At 40.2% G+C, this 17,100-nt stretch overlaps 1 long non-coding RNA gene across 1 annotated transcript in view; it reads left to right on the plus strand.

Annotated features, from left to right (window-relative positions):
- Positions 1 to 16,054, plus strand: part of LOC308570313 — a 29,471-nt gene extending 13,417 nt beyond the window's left edge. The window contains exons 4-5 of the long non-coding RNA XR_014001113.1: positions 1,853 to 1,902; positions 15,891 to 16,054. This is a non-coding gene — a long non-coding RNA (uncharacterized lncRNA). The remainder of the gene's footprint in view (positions 1 to 1,852; positions 1,903 to 15,890) is intronic.
- Positions 16,055 to 17,100: the final 1,046 nt, after the last annotated feature.

Genomic DNA, 17,100 nt, shown 5'->3' on the forward strand with positions numbered 1-17,100 from the left:
CTGCATGCTACATGTTGCCATGCAACTGGTCCATGTAGGCACCTTATATATAGCAATGAGCAAACCAGTGATATTTTAGGGAGCAGCCTCGCAGACGGGGGCCATTACTTACATCATAGGCACACAAAACACTGTTGCTGTATGTAGCTTTTATTTTATTTGTTTTTTATCTTATATTTTGGAAATGTACATCCAGTTTTTTCCCCTTTAAATTTTTTGGGGGCCCCCAAGAGAGTGGGGCCCTAAGATATAGCCTGTTTAGCTTATACTTAAATCCAGCACTGGCCCGGTCTCCCCACCAAGGTCTTTTCAGCATGATGTGTGACAGATTTGTGCTGGTCTTTGCTAGAAATGGGTAAAGAACTACAACAGCAGCAGTAGGTGCACCGACTGTTACCCTAAGCTAACCCATGATGGGCAATATGATTGCGTAATGTCTCTTACTGGGATTAGGACAGTTAGGTAAGCTAACTGTGTTATAGCTTCTACCCACTTTACATTGTAGTTGTTGGACTACAACTTCTATCAGCCTCAAGCAGAATGGTCAATGGCCAGGGATGATGGGTGTTGTGGTTCATGAACATATGGAGGGCAGCATTTTGACTACTCCCTCAGCTAGCAGACCCAGGTCAAATAAGGCCTTTTTAATACGGACATTTGACCTACCAACCGGAAAAAAAATTCCACTAAAGCAAGCAAATATTAGTTTCAGCAAAGTGGAACAGATCTTTGTGACTTTCTGCCTTAACAACAGAATGCATTTTATTTTGATATCGTTTGAGCGTTAGGCAAGTATTATACCTTTATTTTTGGAGGGTAAGGTGGGAATTAAAAGCAACCTGCTTTCATTTCATCCTCTGCCTTTAAAATAATATAAAATGTAAACATCGTATATGTCATCCTAAATAAATTAACAGTGGTAGGCAGTAAATAGGGATGGTCTCAGAAGGATCATTATTGTGAAACTGAAATGATTTGATTACCGTAACTGGCGAAGCTTCAAGACGGATACATAACAAAAATTTGTATTTAACACGAGTGGTGAAAACCCTTGAAAGGATTCTGCTGACTCTGGAATAAATGTGCTGTAAAGATTCACATCTCTTCTTAAATGCATCGCAGTCAGAGTGGAGTACATACGTTGCCTGCAAAGAAGTGCTTTGGCTGCTGCCTGTTAACAGCTATGCTGCATAATGTCCTTATTGTAGGGCTGCCAAGACTTGATTCACTTGTGCTGGAAGGAGTTGGGGGATTGCTGGGCTCCTGCTGGGCTGAATATTATGGTGGGAAGGCAGTTCTGTGCTCTGCCAGGGTGGATGACATGTGGTAGTGAGAAGCTTCTACTTTCTCTCAGGCAAGAGGCAGACCCTGTTCCAAAGTCTATAGCACCACAAGAATCAACCTTTAGTTTAAAAAAGGTGGGGGCAATGACAATGGACAAATAACAGAGAAACCCCACCCAGAGTTCAGTTGCTCTTGGCTCTGGAAACAGCCCCTGTTTCCTTCCTCCTCAGGGTTCACTGCTCTTCACATCTCTCTTTGTCCTTCTCCCTTTTTCTTGGGTGTAAATTGAGGCCACCTTAACCAACTGTCCCTCCCAGAGCTTCCTAGGTGTCTCTGAGCTTCTGGGAAGCGAGGGGCATGCAGAGTTTCCAATGAGGTTTCTGCCAGCCGTTGCTTAAACCAGTCTTGTTATGCCACTGCTCCCACTACCTCCCTTCTGTGGGATCCAAAAAGAACGAGAGCGCCCATTGGCTGAGGGGAGAAGGCCCATCGCCTTGCCTTCAGCAATGCTGCCTTAGCTTAAGCCCTCTGACTTCTGGAGTTGATTCTGTCCCCTCATTTCATGCAGGCATCGCGACTTGAAAAGGATTTCCTGCTCCATCTCCTGACATTTGCCAGGTAAGTGACATCAGTGGGGAGCTTTGGGACAAGGTGTGGTCATAGCCCATGGCTTTTCAAGCAACCTCTGTGGTTCTCTAGATGTTCCTGGACTAGACACTAGAAGGAGTGTCTACCGACTTCCGGTCGGTGCCAGCGCTTAATGGCGGTCCTAGCTCCGAGCTCCGGAGAAGGACTGCTTCGCAAGTTCGGGTCTTACCCGCTACGGCAAGCGGGGGACCCCTAAAATCCCAGGCGCTGAAGCCTGAGAACAAGGAGACTCGGTGGGCACCTTTGCGCCCCCCGGTACCGTGAAAGAGCCTTTTTAAAGGCTACGGATCGACATCGGGAGTGAGCGCGGTGCTGAGAGTCGCTACCCAGCCTGCGAAGTGAAGCCGCGTCGCCATAAGCGGAGAGCGCCGATTCCTTCCTGAAAAGAAATTCGGACTGATTCCCCGTGAGTAAGAACTGAAAAATAACCGGGACTCTTTCATTTTTAAAAATTGGGCTAAAAACGGGGGAGATTTAAACAAAGGAAGTCTGCCTCCCCCCGACTGCATGAAAGCGAAAGCAACGGAACTTTAAACCTGCATCCGTTTAAATCTGTCCTTTGATCAGCTAAACCGGACATTTAAACCTTTGATCTCCCCTCTAGCAAGCAGGGCAGAGGGGAGGCGAATCTGACCATTAACTGCATGACTTATTTGGAGGAAAAAAACATCTGCTGTCTCATCTGTTTGAATGTACGAAACGGTCTGCCTTCTTAGTACACTGAACTGACTTTTCCCTGTGAAGTGATACTTTGATACAAAGTTTCTACACTGCCTGACTATTGTATATCACAAGAAGAAACAGCATAAATTGGGCAACTGTGGCAATTTGAAGTTATAAGTATTTAGTAACATTGGCTTGGACTGTGTTAATTTCCCTTTTTCTCACTTTTTGGACTGTCTCCTTTGTTTTGGTACTTGGAAATTTTGCTCTATGGCCATTTTGATTTGCTCCCTCTAGAGGATAAAGTAAAGTTCGGCACGGCTTAAGGCAGTGGAATTTTCCAAGGGAGAACAAATCCCGTGGGAATTGACCTTGACATGAGTGGCCCACAAGAAGAGATAGTCACAAGAGCCAAGATCAAGCAACAACAGCAACAACAACAGCTGCAGCTGCAACAGGCAAAGAAAAGAGGTTCAATCTCAGGCGTAACAGCCGGATCAGCAGGAACAACAGGTCAAGACAAAGGAGCAGCCGTCTCTATGGAAGCTGTGACAGAGGCCTTGCTCAAGATAAACCAAACCCTGGAGTCTTTGACAAAACAGACTTCAGAGAACACACAAAAATTAACAGAAATATCAGCAAGATTAAATCAGAATACAGAATCTATAAATAGATTGGTAGAGGAGAACGCCACCACGCGCCAAATTGCCGAGGAGGCCAAAGCCACTGCCGGAGAGACACAGGAGAAGCTAGAGCCCCTTGCCAAGAAGGTCTATGAGCATGATGCAACATTGGCCTTGTGGGAGTTACAGAGGAAAGAGAGAAATTTAAAATTAAGACTGATTCCGGAGAACGAAAGAGACAGCCTTGTGGAATACTTGACACGGGAGTTTCTGGATTGTTGGGACCTTGAGGAAGACGAATTTAAAATCACGACTGCCTTCAGATTGGGTAAAAAGCAAGATAGAAAGACACCGAGAGACTGTTTGATTACACTCAGATCCAAGGAAGAAAGAGACAAAATATTAGGATTACACTTCGAAAAGGCCCTGCAAATCGGAAATTCAGCTGTACAGATCTTTAAAGACATCCCAAAATACATTTTGGACTTAAGAAACTTTTACAAGGACTTGGTTCTCTTGTTAAAGAAGAACACTATTCGCTTTAGGTGGGAGTTCCCACAAGGACTGTCATTTGACTACAAGGCAAAGAAAGTGAAAATAAAGACAATTCAAGACAAAGACAAATTTTTGGCAAGATACCAGGAGGATTTACAGAAGGGGACTGTGGACGTACTTGCAGAACAGAGGAGAGCATTGGACATCTTGAATCTCTTGCCTGGACAAAAATCATTACCATCAGAAGAAGAGCAACAACTTGGAGCTGTTGGAGGAGTCTTAAGAAAATAACAAGATGGCTCTGCAATTCCTTAGTTGGAATTGTAATGGGCTCAATGGGCCTTTGAAGAGAAGACAAGTATTTCATATATTGAATAAAGAACAATTGGACTTGATATGCTTACAAGAAACTCACATAACCAGAGCCCATAGGAGATTACTTTCAAATAAAAGGCTAGGACAAGAATTTATTTCATCAGATAAAGTTAAGAAGAGAGGAGTTGTAATATATGTGAAGGAGAAATGGGCTCCAAAAATGATATTCAAAGATGAACAAGGGCGATATCTGGCTGTGGAGATACAAGTACATGGAGAAAAATTCTTAGTTGTTGGAATTTATGCACCAAATGAAGGCAAATCTGACTTCTTTAAGAGACTTCATGAAACCTTGACGGACTATTTGGATTACAATATGATAATCATGGGAGACATGAATGGCGTGGTCTCCACTAATATGGACAAGGCACAAAGACTAACAGTCACTAAAGAAGGGAGACTCCCTAAGACTTTTTTCGAAATGACAGAAAATATGGACTTGATAGACATTTGGAGAACAAGGAACCCTCTGGAGAGAGAGGGAACCTTTTTCTCCCAAGCAATGATGACCTGGACCAGAATTGACCAAATCTGGGTTACTAGTGGACTGGCTCCAAAGATTAAGAAAGTGGAAATCTGCCCAAAAACTTGCTCCGACCATAACGCCGTGAAGATGGAGATGAAACCCACAATAACTGGTCAATTTAGATGGAGAATGAATGACACCCTCTTTCGAGATAAGGAGATTCTCACGAAGGCCCAAAAGACCCTAAAAGACTATTTTGAAATAAATTTGAGGACCGACGTGGAGAAAAGAGTGATCTGGGATGCAAGTAAAGCGGTTATGAGAGGATTTTTGATTCAACAAAATTCAATAAAGAGGAAAAAACAAAATGAGAAAAAAGAGAAGATCTTGGAAATGATAAAGGAAGGAGAGAGGAAATTAAGAACAAAACCAAAGTCTCAGGACATTTTAAGAGAGATCAAGTTATATCAAACCCAATATATGGAATTGATGAACCAAGAGATTGAATGGAAGATAAAGCAAATGAGGCAAAAAACTTTTGAATCAGCAAATAAATGTGGTAAACTTTTGGCATGGCAATTGAAGAAAAGGCAGAAACTAAATACAGTTACAAGTCTAGAGGTGGATGGAAAGAACATATCTAAACCTAATGAAATTAGAAATTGCTTTTTAAGTTATTTCAAAAAACTCTATACTCAAGGCCCGCAAAATGAAGAAGATATAGACAAATTCCTTGGAAGATATGGATTACAAAACATCTCTCAGCAAAGTAAGATGGACTTGAACCAGAGAATCTCAGAACAAGAGATAGAGGCTGCCATTCAGAATATGCAACTGGGCAAATCTCCGGGACCAGATGGATTGACTTCTAGATACTACAAATCGCTGAAGGAATGGTTGATTCAACCATTAAGAGAAGTTTGTAATGAGATCCTTGAAGGAAAAAGGGCACCTGAATCGTGGAAAGAGGCGTACATTTCACTTATACCAAAGTCAGAGACTGAAAAGACCCAACTCAAGAACTACCGCCCAATATCATTGCTCAACGTGGATTACAAAATTTTTGCAGACATTTTGGCAAAAAGACTCAAAAGAGTTTTGATGGAGATGATTCATAAGGACCAAGCAGGCTTTCTCCCTAAAAGACACCTGGCGGACAATGTAAGGAATGTTATAGACATTCTGGAAAAGCTAGAGGTGAATATAAACACTAAAGCAGTATTGATATTTGTGGACGCGGAGAAAGCCTTTGACAATATTTCTTGGAGTTTTATGAAGAAGAATCTGCATAGGATGGGGGTAGGTCGGGGTTTTGAGAATGGTATGGCTGCAATATACTCTGAACAAAAGGCCAAACTGATTGTAAATAATGTGGTGACTGAGGAGCTTAAGATAGAAAAAGGAACACGACAGGGGTGCCCGATTTCCCCATTACTCTTTATTACAGTTCTGGAGGTCTTGCTGAATATGATAAGAAATGACCAGCAGGTTAAAGGTGTGCAGGTCGGAGCTAAACATTACAAGTTAAGAGCGTTCGCAGATGACTTAGTATTGACTTTGCAAGAGCCAAACACTAGTACGAAAAAGGTATTAGAAATAATACAACAGTTTGGCCAGGTAGCTGGATTTAAGTTGAACAAGCTAAAAACCAAAGTTTTAGGGAAAAACCTAACAGATATGGAAAAGGAGAAATTTCAAGAGGAAACAGGTTTGACTGTGGTCAAAAAGGTCAAATATCTAGGGGTTTATCTAACATCCAAGAATCAGAATTTGTATAAGGACAACTATGAGAAATGTTGGTCAGAAATTAAAAAAGACTTAGAAATATGGTCAAATTTGAAACTGTCAATGTTAGGCCGAATTGCAGTAATTAAAATGAATGTATTGCCTAGAATGCTATTTTTGTTTCAGACCTTGCAGATTATTGACAAGATGGAATGTTTTAAGAGGTGGCACAAAGATATTTCGAAATTTGTCTGGCAGGGCAAAAAGCCCCGATTTAAATTTAAAATACTGACAGATGCTAAAGAAAGAGGGGGTTTTGCCCTGCCGGACCTAAAATTGTATTATGAGGCAGCAGCTTTTTGCTGGCTCAAAGAATGGATGCTCCTCGAGAATACAGACATCTTGGATCTGGAAGGTTTCAATAACGCTTTTGGTTGGCATGCATATCTTTGGTATGATAAAGTTAACAGTGCCTTCAAAAATCACATTGTCAGAAAAGCATTGTTTAATGTTTGGATAAGATATAAAGATCTATTGGAAAATAAAACCCCTAGATGGGTGTCACCAGTGGAGGCTAATGCTGTGAAAAAACTCAATATGGAGGTCGGATGGCCGAAGTATTGGGAAATCTTAGAACAGGATGGAGATAAGTTCAAATTACAAAGCCAGGAGAAATTGAAACATAAAGTGGAAAATTGGTTTCAATACCGTCAAATAATGGAATTTTTTAAACAGGACAGGAAAGTCGGCTTCCAGGTGGAAAAATCAAAATTAGAAACCGAATTGTTAGAACCTACCACTAAGAATTTATCTAGAATGTATAACTTGTTGCTGAAGTGGAATACACAGGAGGAAACAGTCAAATCAGCCATGATTAAGTGGGCACAGGATGTTGGTCATAACATTATGTCAGACGACTGGGAATGGTTATGGAACACCGGTATCAAATTTACGGCATGTAATGCCTTAAAGGAAAACATTATGAAAATGGTATACAGGTGGTACATGACCCCAGTCAAGCTGGCAAAAATTTATCATTTGCCCGATAACAAATGTTGGAAATGCAAAGAGACTGAAGGTACCTTCTACCACCTTTGGTGGACATGCCCGAAGATTAAGGCTTTCTGGGAAATGATCTATAATGAAATGAAAAAGGTACTTAAATGTACTTTTCCTAAAAAACCAGAGGCCTTTCTCTTGGGCATTGTCGGCCAATTGGTGCCAGAGAAGGATAGAGCTTTTTTCATGTACGCTACAACAGCAGCAAGAATACTCATCGCAAAGTATTGGAAGACACAAGATCTACCCACTCTGGAAGAATGGCAGATGAAAGTGATGGACTATATGACATTGGCAGAGATGACAGGCAGAATCCGGGATCAAGGAAAAGAGACAGCGGAAGAAGAATGGAGAAAATTCAAAAGATATCTTAAGGACTATTATAAACTTAATGAATGTTAGAGTGTTTTGGTTTTTAGGAACAAAGGGATACAGTGACATAAGGTTAGAATATAGAGATGACTAAGATGATTAAGGTTGGAAAGTAACAATTGGGAGTTGCTATAAAATTATGGACATTGGGATGCAGAAAGGGGGGGTATGGGGAAGTCTTAGAAAAGAGGTTTATGAAAATATGTTATGAAATTATACGTGTATGTTTGTTTTCTTAAGTGTTTGTTTGTTCTTTAAAAATTTCGTAAAACCAATAAAAATTTTATAAAAAAAAAAAAAAATAGAAGGAGTGTCTACCTGTGCAGTTGGAAGGGTCCTTCCTGCCTTACCTCAAGATGTGAGATGTTTTAGATTGATGCTGTGTATACACTATACATTTAACATACCTAGCGTTCTCAAAAAACCCCTGGGAAGTGTAGCTTGATAAGGGTGCTGGGAACTGTAGCATTGTGGGCAGTAAGCTGCAATTTCCAGGATTCTTTGGGGGAAGCAAAATTCCTTAAATGTATGGTGTGTATGCAACGAAAGAGGGGGTGGTTGAGAGAGAGATAATCCAGCATTATAAACCAATACCTTTGTGAAAGACTATTTGGTGAACTACAAGATTTGGCTTGTGTGAAGCAATTCCTCCCAGGGGTGAATATGGAATATTTTTGACACCTTTTACTGCAGTTTTTCCTGTGAGTTTATAAGAGACAAATGGCACTGGATGCCACAAAAGAGCTTCTCCAATTGCCAAAGGCTCTTTCTTTATATGTGGAAAGCCTTATTAAACAAAAACACCCCCTTTTTTTACTGTGGTGCCTGGAGGGACTTTGTATAGTCAGACATCAGCATGTCCATTACAAGCTGTCTTTTTCAGAGGGTATATTTCCCCTTTTTAAAATTTAGCTACTCCAATTTTCCATGTAGTGGATTCAGAAACCCATGATCTCATCCCTGGAACAATTATGTTGCCAAGTTTCTACTGAGAAGACTAAGGGGGGAGCTAACTTTGAAGCTCTTCCTAATTTCTATTGAAAATGATCTTTATGGCATCCCACTTCCTAAGATTGCTATTTCTCCCAGATGGAAGGCCATAAAATGTTATATTAAACTTATGCAAATTTAGTTAAATATATTATAATCATTTAGCGTTCAGCTATCTGGGAGGCAATAAACTGATTTTTTATTTAATAAGTGTATAGGCTATCCTTCAGTGTAGGACTCCCAGAAGATGTACATTTGTCATGCATAACAAACATATGTTATATGCATGCTTTTTCTTACATGAACATCATATCCCTTTAGAAAAGTTGTTTACTTTTTTAAATGGCTATAGTAAAATAATATACTTCCATATGAGACAGCCTTCTTTTATAGGAAAAACTAATTTTGCATGCAAATGCAGAAATCATAGAATCACAGAATTGTAGAGTTGGAAGGGACCCTGAGGGCCATCTGGTCTAACTCCTTGCATTGCAGGAATATGCAGCTGGCCCATATGGGGATCAAACCCATGACCTTAGCATTATCAGCACCACGCTTTATTTTTTTTTTTTTTAATAAATTTTTATTGGTTTTACAGCATTTTTAAGAAAAACAAACAAACAAAAAAAAAAACAAAACAAACATACAAAATAATTTCAAAGATATTTTCATAAACCTCTTTTCTTGGACTTCCCCATACCCCCCCTCTCTGCATCCCAGTGTCCATATTTGAACTAGCAACTCCCAGTTGTTACTTTCTAATCTCTGTCGTCTTAGTCCTCCTTTATTATCTAACCTTACATCCCTGTACCCTGTTACTTCTAGCAACCACAACATTTTAACATTCGTTAAGTTTATAGTAGTCCTTAAGGTAGCTTTTAAATTTTTTCCATTCTTCTTCCACCATCTCTTTGCGTTGGTCACGGATTCTGCCTGTCATCTCAGCCAGTGTCATATAGTCCATCACTTTCATCTGCCATTCTTCCAGAGTAGGTAAATCTTGTGTCTTCCAATACTTTGCGATGAGTATTCTTGCTGCTGTTGTGGCATACATAAAGAAATTTCTATCTTTCTTTGTCACCAATTGGCCGACAATGCCCAAGAGAAAGGCCTCTGGTTTTTTAGAAAATGTACATTTAAGTACCTTTTTCATTTCATTATAGATCATTTCCCAGAAGGCCTTTATCTTCGGGCATGTCCACCAAAGGTGATAAAAAGTACCTTCAGTCTCTTTACATTTCCAACATTTATTATCGGGCAAATGGTAGATTTTTGCCAGCTTGACTGGGGTCATGTACCACCTGTATACCATTTTCATAATGTTTTCCTTTAAGGCATTACATGCCGTAAATTTGATACCGGTGTTCCATAACCATTCCCAGTCATCTGACATAATGTTGTGCCCAACATCCTGCGCCCACTTAATCATAGCAGATTTAACTGTTTCATCCTGTGTGTTCCATTTCAACAGCAAGTTATACATTCTAGATAAATTCTTAGTATTGGGTTCTAGCAATTCGGTCTCCAGTTTTGATTTCTCCACTTGGAAACCGATTTTCCTATCCTGTTTAAAGAATTCCATTATTTGGCGATATTGAAACCAATTTTCTACTTTGTGCTTCAATTTCTCCTGACTTTGTAGTTTAAACTTGTCTCCATCCTGTTCTAAAATTTCCCAATACTTCGGCCATCCGACCTCCATATTGAGTTTCTTCACTGCTTTAGCCTCCACTGGTGACACCCATCTAGGGGTTTTATTTTCCAATAAATCTTTGTATCTTATCCAAACATTAATTAATGCTTTTCTAACAATGTGATTTTTAAAGGTACTGTTAACCTTGTCATACCAAAGATATGCATGCCAACCAAAAGCATTATTGAAGCCTTCCAGATCCAAGATGTCCGTGTTCTCGAGGAGCATCCATTCTTTCAGCCAGCAAAACGCTGCTGCCTCATAGTACAATTTTAGGTCCGGCAGGGCAAAACCCCCTCTTTCTTTAGCGTCAGTCAGTATTTTGAATTTAATTCGGGGCTTTTTGCCCTGCCAGACAAATTTCGAAATGTCTTTGTGCCACCTCTTAAAACATTCCATCTTGTCAAGAATCTGCAAGGTCTGAAACAAAAATAACATTCTAGGCAATACATTCATTTTAATTACTGCAATTCGGCCTAACATTGACAATTTCAGATTTGACCATATTTCTAGATCTTTTTTGATCTCTGACCAACATTTTTCATAATTGTCCTTATACAAATTAACATTCTTAGGTGTTAAATAAACCCCTAGGTATTTGACTTTCTTAACCACTGTCAAACCTGTTTCCTCCTGAAATTTCTCCTTTTCCATATCTGTTAGGTTTTTCCCTAAGACTTTAGTTTTTTGCTTATTCAACTTAAATCCAGCCACCTGGCCAAATTGTTGGATTATTTCTAAAACCCTTTTCGTACTAGTGTTTGGCTCTTGCAAAGTCAATACTAGGTCATCTGCATACGCTCTTAACTTGTAATGTTTAGCTCCGACCTGCACACCTTTGACCTGCTGGTCATTTCTTATCATATTCAGCAACACCTCCAGAACCGAAATGAAAAGTAATGGGGAAATTGGGCACCCCTGCCGAGTTCCTTTTTCTATCTTAAGTTCCTCAGTCACAACATTATTTACAATCAGCTTAGCTTTTTGTTCGGAATATATTGCAGCCATACCATTCTCAAAACCCTGGCCTACCCCCATCCCATGAAGATTCTTCCTCATAAAACTCCAAGAGATATTATCAAAGGCTTTCTCCGCGTCCACAAAGATCAATACTGCTTTAGTGTTTATATTCACCTCCAGCTTTTCCAAAATGTCTATTACATTCCTTACATTGTCCGCTAGGTGTCTTTTAGGGAGAAAGCCTGCTTGGTCTTTATGAATCTTCTCCATCAAAACTCTTTTAAATCTTTTTGCCAAAATGTCTGCAAAAATTTTGTAATCCACATTAAGGAGTGATATCGGGCGGTAGTTCTTGAGTTGGGTCTTTTCAGTCTCTGACTTTGGTATGAGTGAGATATATGCCTCTTTCCACGATTCAGGTGCCCTTTTTCCTTCAAGGATCTCATTACAAACTTCTCTTAATGGTTGAATCAACCATTCCTTCAACGATTTGTAGTATCTAGAAGTCAGTCCATCTGGTCCCGGAGATTTGCCCAATTGCATATTCTGAATGGCAGCCTCTATCTCTTGTTCTGAGATTCTCTGGTTCAAGTCCATCTTACTTTGCTGAGAGATATTTTGTAATCCATATCTTCCAAGGAATTTGTCTATATCTTCTTCATTTTGCGGGCCTTGGGTGTAAAGTTTTTTGAAGTAACTTAAAAAGCAATTTCTAATTTCATTAGGTTTAGATATGCTCTTTCCATCGACCTCTAGGCTTGTAACTGTATTTAGTTTCTGCCTTTTCTTCAATTGCCATGCCAAAAGTTTACCACATTTATTTGCTGATTCAAAAGTCTTTTGTTTCATTTGCTTTATCTTCCATTCAATCTCTTGGTTCATCAATTCCATATATTGAGTTTGATATAACTTAATCTCTCTTAAAATGTCCTGAGACTTTGGTTTTGTTCTTAGTTTCCTCTCTCCTTCCTTTATCATTTCCAAGATCTTCTCTTTTTTCTCATTTTGTTTTTTCCTCTTTATTGAATTTTGTTGAATCAAAAATCCTCTCATAACAGCTTTACTTGCGTCCCAGATCACTCTTTTCTCCACGTCTGTCCTCAAATTTATTTCAAAATAGTCTTTTAAGGTCTTTTGGGCCTTCGTGAGAATCTCCTTATCTCGAAAGAGGGTGTCATTCATTCTCCATCTAAATTGACCGGTTATTGTGAGTTTCATCTCCATCTTCACGGCGTTATGGTCGGAGCAAGTTTTTGGGCAGATTTCCACTTTCTTAATCTTTGGAGCCAATCCACTAGTAACCCAGATTTGATCAATTCTGGTCCAGGTCATCATTGCTTGGGAGAAGAAGGTTCCCTCTCTCTCCAGAGGGTTCCTTGTTCTCCAAATGTCTATCAAGTCCATGTTTTCTGTCATTTCGAAAAAAGTCTTGGGGAGTCTCCCTTCTTTAGTGACTGTTAGTCTTTGTGCCTTGTCCATATTAGTGGAGACCACGCCATTCATGTCTCCCATGATTATCATATTATAATCCAGATAGTCCGTCAAAGTTTCATGAAGTCCCTTAAAGACTGGTCGGTGCCAGCGCTTAATGGCGGTCCTACCTCCGAGCTCCGGAGAAGGACTGCTTCGCAAGTTCGGGTCTTACCCGCTACGGCAAGCGGGGGACCCCTAAAATCCCAGGCGCTGAAGCCTGAGAACAAGGAGACTCGGTGGGCACCTTCGCGCCCCCCGGTACCGTGAAAGAGCCTTTTTAAAGGCTACGGATCGACATCGGGAGTGAGCGCGGTGCTGAGAGTCGCTACCCAGCCTGCGAAGTGAAGCCGCGTCGCCATAAGCGGAGAGCGCCGATTCCTTCCTGAAAAGAAATTCGGACTGATTCCCCGTGAGTAAGAACTGAAAAATAACTGGGACTTTTCTTAATTTTAAAAAATTGGGCTAAAAACGGGGGAGATTTAAACAAAGGAAGTCTGCCTCCCCCCGACCGCATGAAAGTGAAAGCAACGGAGCTCTAAACCTGCATCCGTTTAAATTCGTCCTTTGATCAGCTAAACCGGACATTTAAACCTTTGATCTCCCCTCTAGCAAGCAGGGCAGAGGGGAGGCGAATCTGACCATTAACTGCATGACTTATTTGAAGGAAAAAACCTCTGCTATCTCATCTACTTGAAAGTCTGAAACGGTCTGCCTTCTTAGTACATTGAGCTGACTTTTCCCTGTGAAGTGACACCTTGATACAAAGTTTCCACAGTGCCTGACTTTTGTACATTTTAAGAAGAAACAGTATAAACAGTATACTGGGCAACTGTGGCAATTGGAAGCTATAAGACTTTAGTAACATTGATTTTGACTGGGTTAATCTCCTTTCTTTCTACATCTTGGATGGTCTCCTTTGTTCATGTATTTTGAAATTTCCTTCTATGGCCATTTTGATTTGCTCCCTCTAGAGGATAAAGTGAAGTCCAGCACGGCCTAAGACAGTGGAATTTTCCAAGGGAGAATAAATCCCGTGGGAATTGACCTTGACATGAGTGGGCCACAAGAAGAGATAACTACAAGAGCCAAGACCAAGCAACAACAACAGCAACAGCTGCAGCTGCAACAAGCAAAGAGAAGAGGTTCGATCTTAGGCGTAACAGCCGGACTAGCTGGAACAACAGGACAGGACAAAGGAGCAGCCGTTTCTATGGAAGCTGTGACAGAAGCTTTGCTTAAGATAAACCAGACTCTGGAGTCTTTGACAAAACAGACTTCAGAGAACACACAAAAATTAACAGAAATATCAACAAGATTAAACCAGAATACAGAATCTATAAATAAATTGGTCGAGGAAAATGCCACCACGCGTCAAATTGCCGAAGAGGCCAAAGCCACAGCTGGAGAGACGCAGGAGAAATTAGAGCCACTTGCCAAGAAGGTCTATGAGCATGATGCAACCTTGGCCTTGTGGGAGTTACAGAGGAAAGAGAGAAACTTAAAATTAAGACTGATTCCGGAGAATGAAAGTGACAACCTTGTGGAATACTTGACACGGGAGTTTGCGGATTGCTGGGACCTGGAGGAAGACGATTTCAAAATCACAACTGCCTTTAGACTCGGCAAAAAGCAAGATAGAAAGACACCAAGAGATTGTTTGATCACACTCAGATCTAAGGAGGAAAGAGATAAAATTTTAGGACTTCACTTTGGAAAAGCCCTCCAAATTGGAAATTCAGCAGTACAGATCTTTAAAGACATACCAAAATATATCTTGGACTTAAGAAACTTCTACAAGGATTTGGTGCTTTTGTTAAAGAAAAATCAGATCCGCTTCAGGTGGGAATTCCCACAAGGACTGTCATTCGACTACAAGGCAAAGAAAGTGAAAATAAAGACAATTCAAGATAAAGACAAATTTCTGGCAAGATATCAGGAGGACCTACAGAAGGGGACTGTGGACGTACTTGCAGAACAGAGGAGAGCACTGGATATCCTGAATCTCTCGTTTGGACAAAAACCACCACCGTCAGAAGAAGAGCAACAACTTGGAGCTGTTGGAGGAGCCTTAAGAAAATAACAAGATGGCTCTGCAATTCCTTAGTTGGAATTGTAATGGACTGAATGGGCCTTTGAAGAGAAGACAAGTATTTCATATTTTGAACAGAGAACAATTGGATTTGATATGTTTACAAGAAACTCACATAACTAGAGCCCACAGGAGATTACTTACAAATAAAAGGTTAGGACAAGAATTTATCTCATCAGACAAAGTTAAGAAGAGAGGAGTGGTAATATATGTGAAGGAGAAATGGGCTCCAAAAATGATATTTAAAGATGAACAAGGGAGATATCTGGCTGTGGAGATACAAGTACAAGGAGAAAAACTTTTAGTTGTTGGAATTTATGCACCAAATGAAAGCACCACGCTTTAACCCAGGTGGAATCTACACAAATGCTGTGAAAATGCTTTTTAAAAAAAAAAGTTTTGAAAAATACATTGAATTTGCCGTAGCTTACTGTCGCCATCTAGTGTCAAATTTGTGTATTGCACTTTACAGCACACTTAAAATGTTTTATTTTTGCAGCTGCATAGCTGAGTCCCAACTGGGTCCTTACAGAGTTCACCAGAAAACCACAGAATGTTATGGCATATCAAAAACTGCATGTACACTATAGGAAATATGAAATCATTGCACTAAGAAAAGTCGTATGCTGAAGAGTGTATAACTCAAATAAATACATTGTTCTAAACCAGGATTTCCCAAACTTGGGTCTCCAGTGTTTTTTGGACTACCATTCCCATCATCCCAACAAATGTCCTATTCAGTCAAATATTAACATGTAGGGGATGTCACTGTTATAATAATGTTCAAAATGTTGGTCTGATGAACTTACACCATTTTTGTGAATATTGGGAAACTCAGAGAGGCACTCTCAAATGGGGTTGTATGCATGTGTATATCCAACAAGTTGAGCAAATCTTGTTTTGGGGAAATTCACAGGATTCAGCTGGCATTGTCTGGGTTTCTGTTTACGAAAACCTTTGTACCACGTTCCCCAGGGGCAAATGAATTCACTGCCAGGTGGGCATCTAGAGGCAATCATGTGAAGAGCCCAGACAAGATGTTTATTCCCCTGATTTACCAAGCTGCCAGCAAGAAGGCTACCATCAACACACCGCTCACCCCCAGAGTACTCTGAAAGATAATTATATTCATCAGTCTCCAAAGGTAGGCTATCTTAATAGGTACATAGCACTACTGATACAATTGGAACAGCCAAGAATCTGAATCTTGTCCAAGCAATGTTCTGTCCATGACAAAGACACCACACATTGCAGTATATATAGTTTTATAAATAAGAAAAGAAATCCATGCCTTTGTCAACACCTGCAGCAAAAACCACAAACCTGAATAATAACAACTTCTTGTCTTCTTGGTTCCAGGAGGCAGATGGACAGAAGCACCAAGATGCAGGCAGTAGTTTTAAGATGTACCTCTCAACGTTCACTATAATGAACGAATTGTTGAGACGCCTGCCTCAAATCACTGCAATACCATTGCCCTAAGATTGTAATGAAGTACCTAGCTGAAGCAAAAATTGCATGGTGCTTCTCAGATTAGTGTTCTCCTTTAAAACAGATTCTTCAGCACCACCCTCTCAATAAATTTGAGAGATGAACTTGGATGCAAATAGTGTCCAGCTATATAAATAAAATACAAATAGATGCCCTCCCATTGTCTTCAGTGAACACATCCACTGTTTCATATATTTTGCTACCAAGGTGCTTTGTACACTACCCTCACTGCTACATCCAGACCGTGAAGTATAGCTCAATGAATAACTAACAGATGATTACATTTATGACTGAAGAGACTACTCATAGCAGACAGCTACTTCCTACAGGTGACAAGCAATCTTCTGCCAGGGCTTCACCTGACTAGTCATTTTGGGACATGATCACAAGGGTTGGAGACTGATGAAATTATCCTGTCCAACATCAAACGCAAAGTGGTTGTAAATCAGCTGGGGCTATGGCAGCAGGAGAACAACTCATTCTTTATGCTTTACTGACAGCTCTTTCACCTAGTAACTACATTAAGGATCCTAACAATGTCATTAAGTGACCCTTTAAGGAGTTTTATTTCTTTATTTATTTACTAAGTTTGATTTTTAACACTGAAACCAAGATGGGAGGAGGAAGAGGAGGAAAAAGAGGAAGAGGAAGAGGCTTTGCTGATCTAGGAAGATGCATCTTTACACAATAAAGT

The sequence above is a fragment of the Podarcis bocagei genome (genome assembly GCF_964188305.1).
Source record: "Podarcis bocagei genome assembly, chromosome: 12".
Taxonomy (NCBI): Eukaryota; Metazoa; Chordata; class Lepidosauria; order Squamata; family Lacertidae; genus Podarcis; species Podarcis bocagei.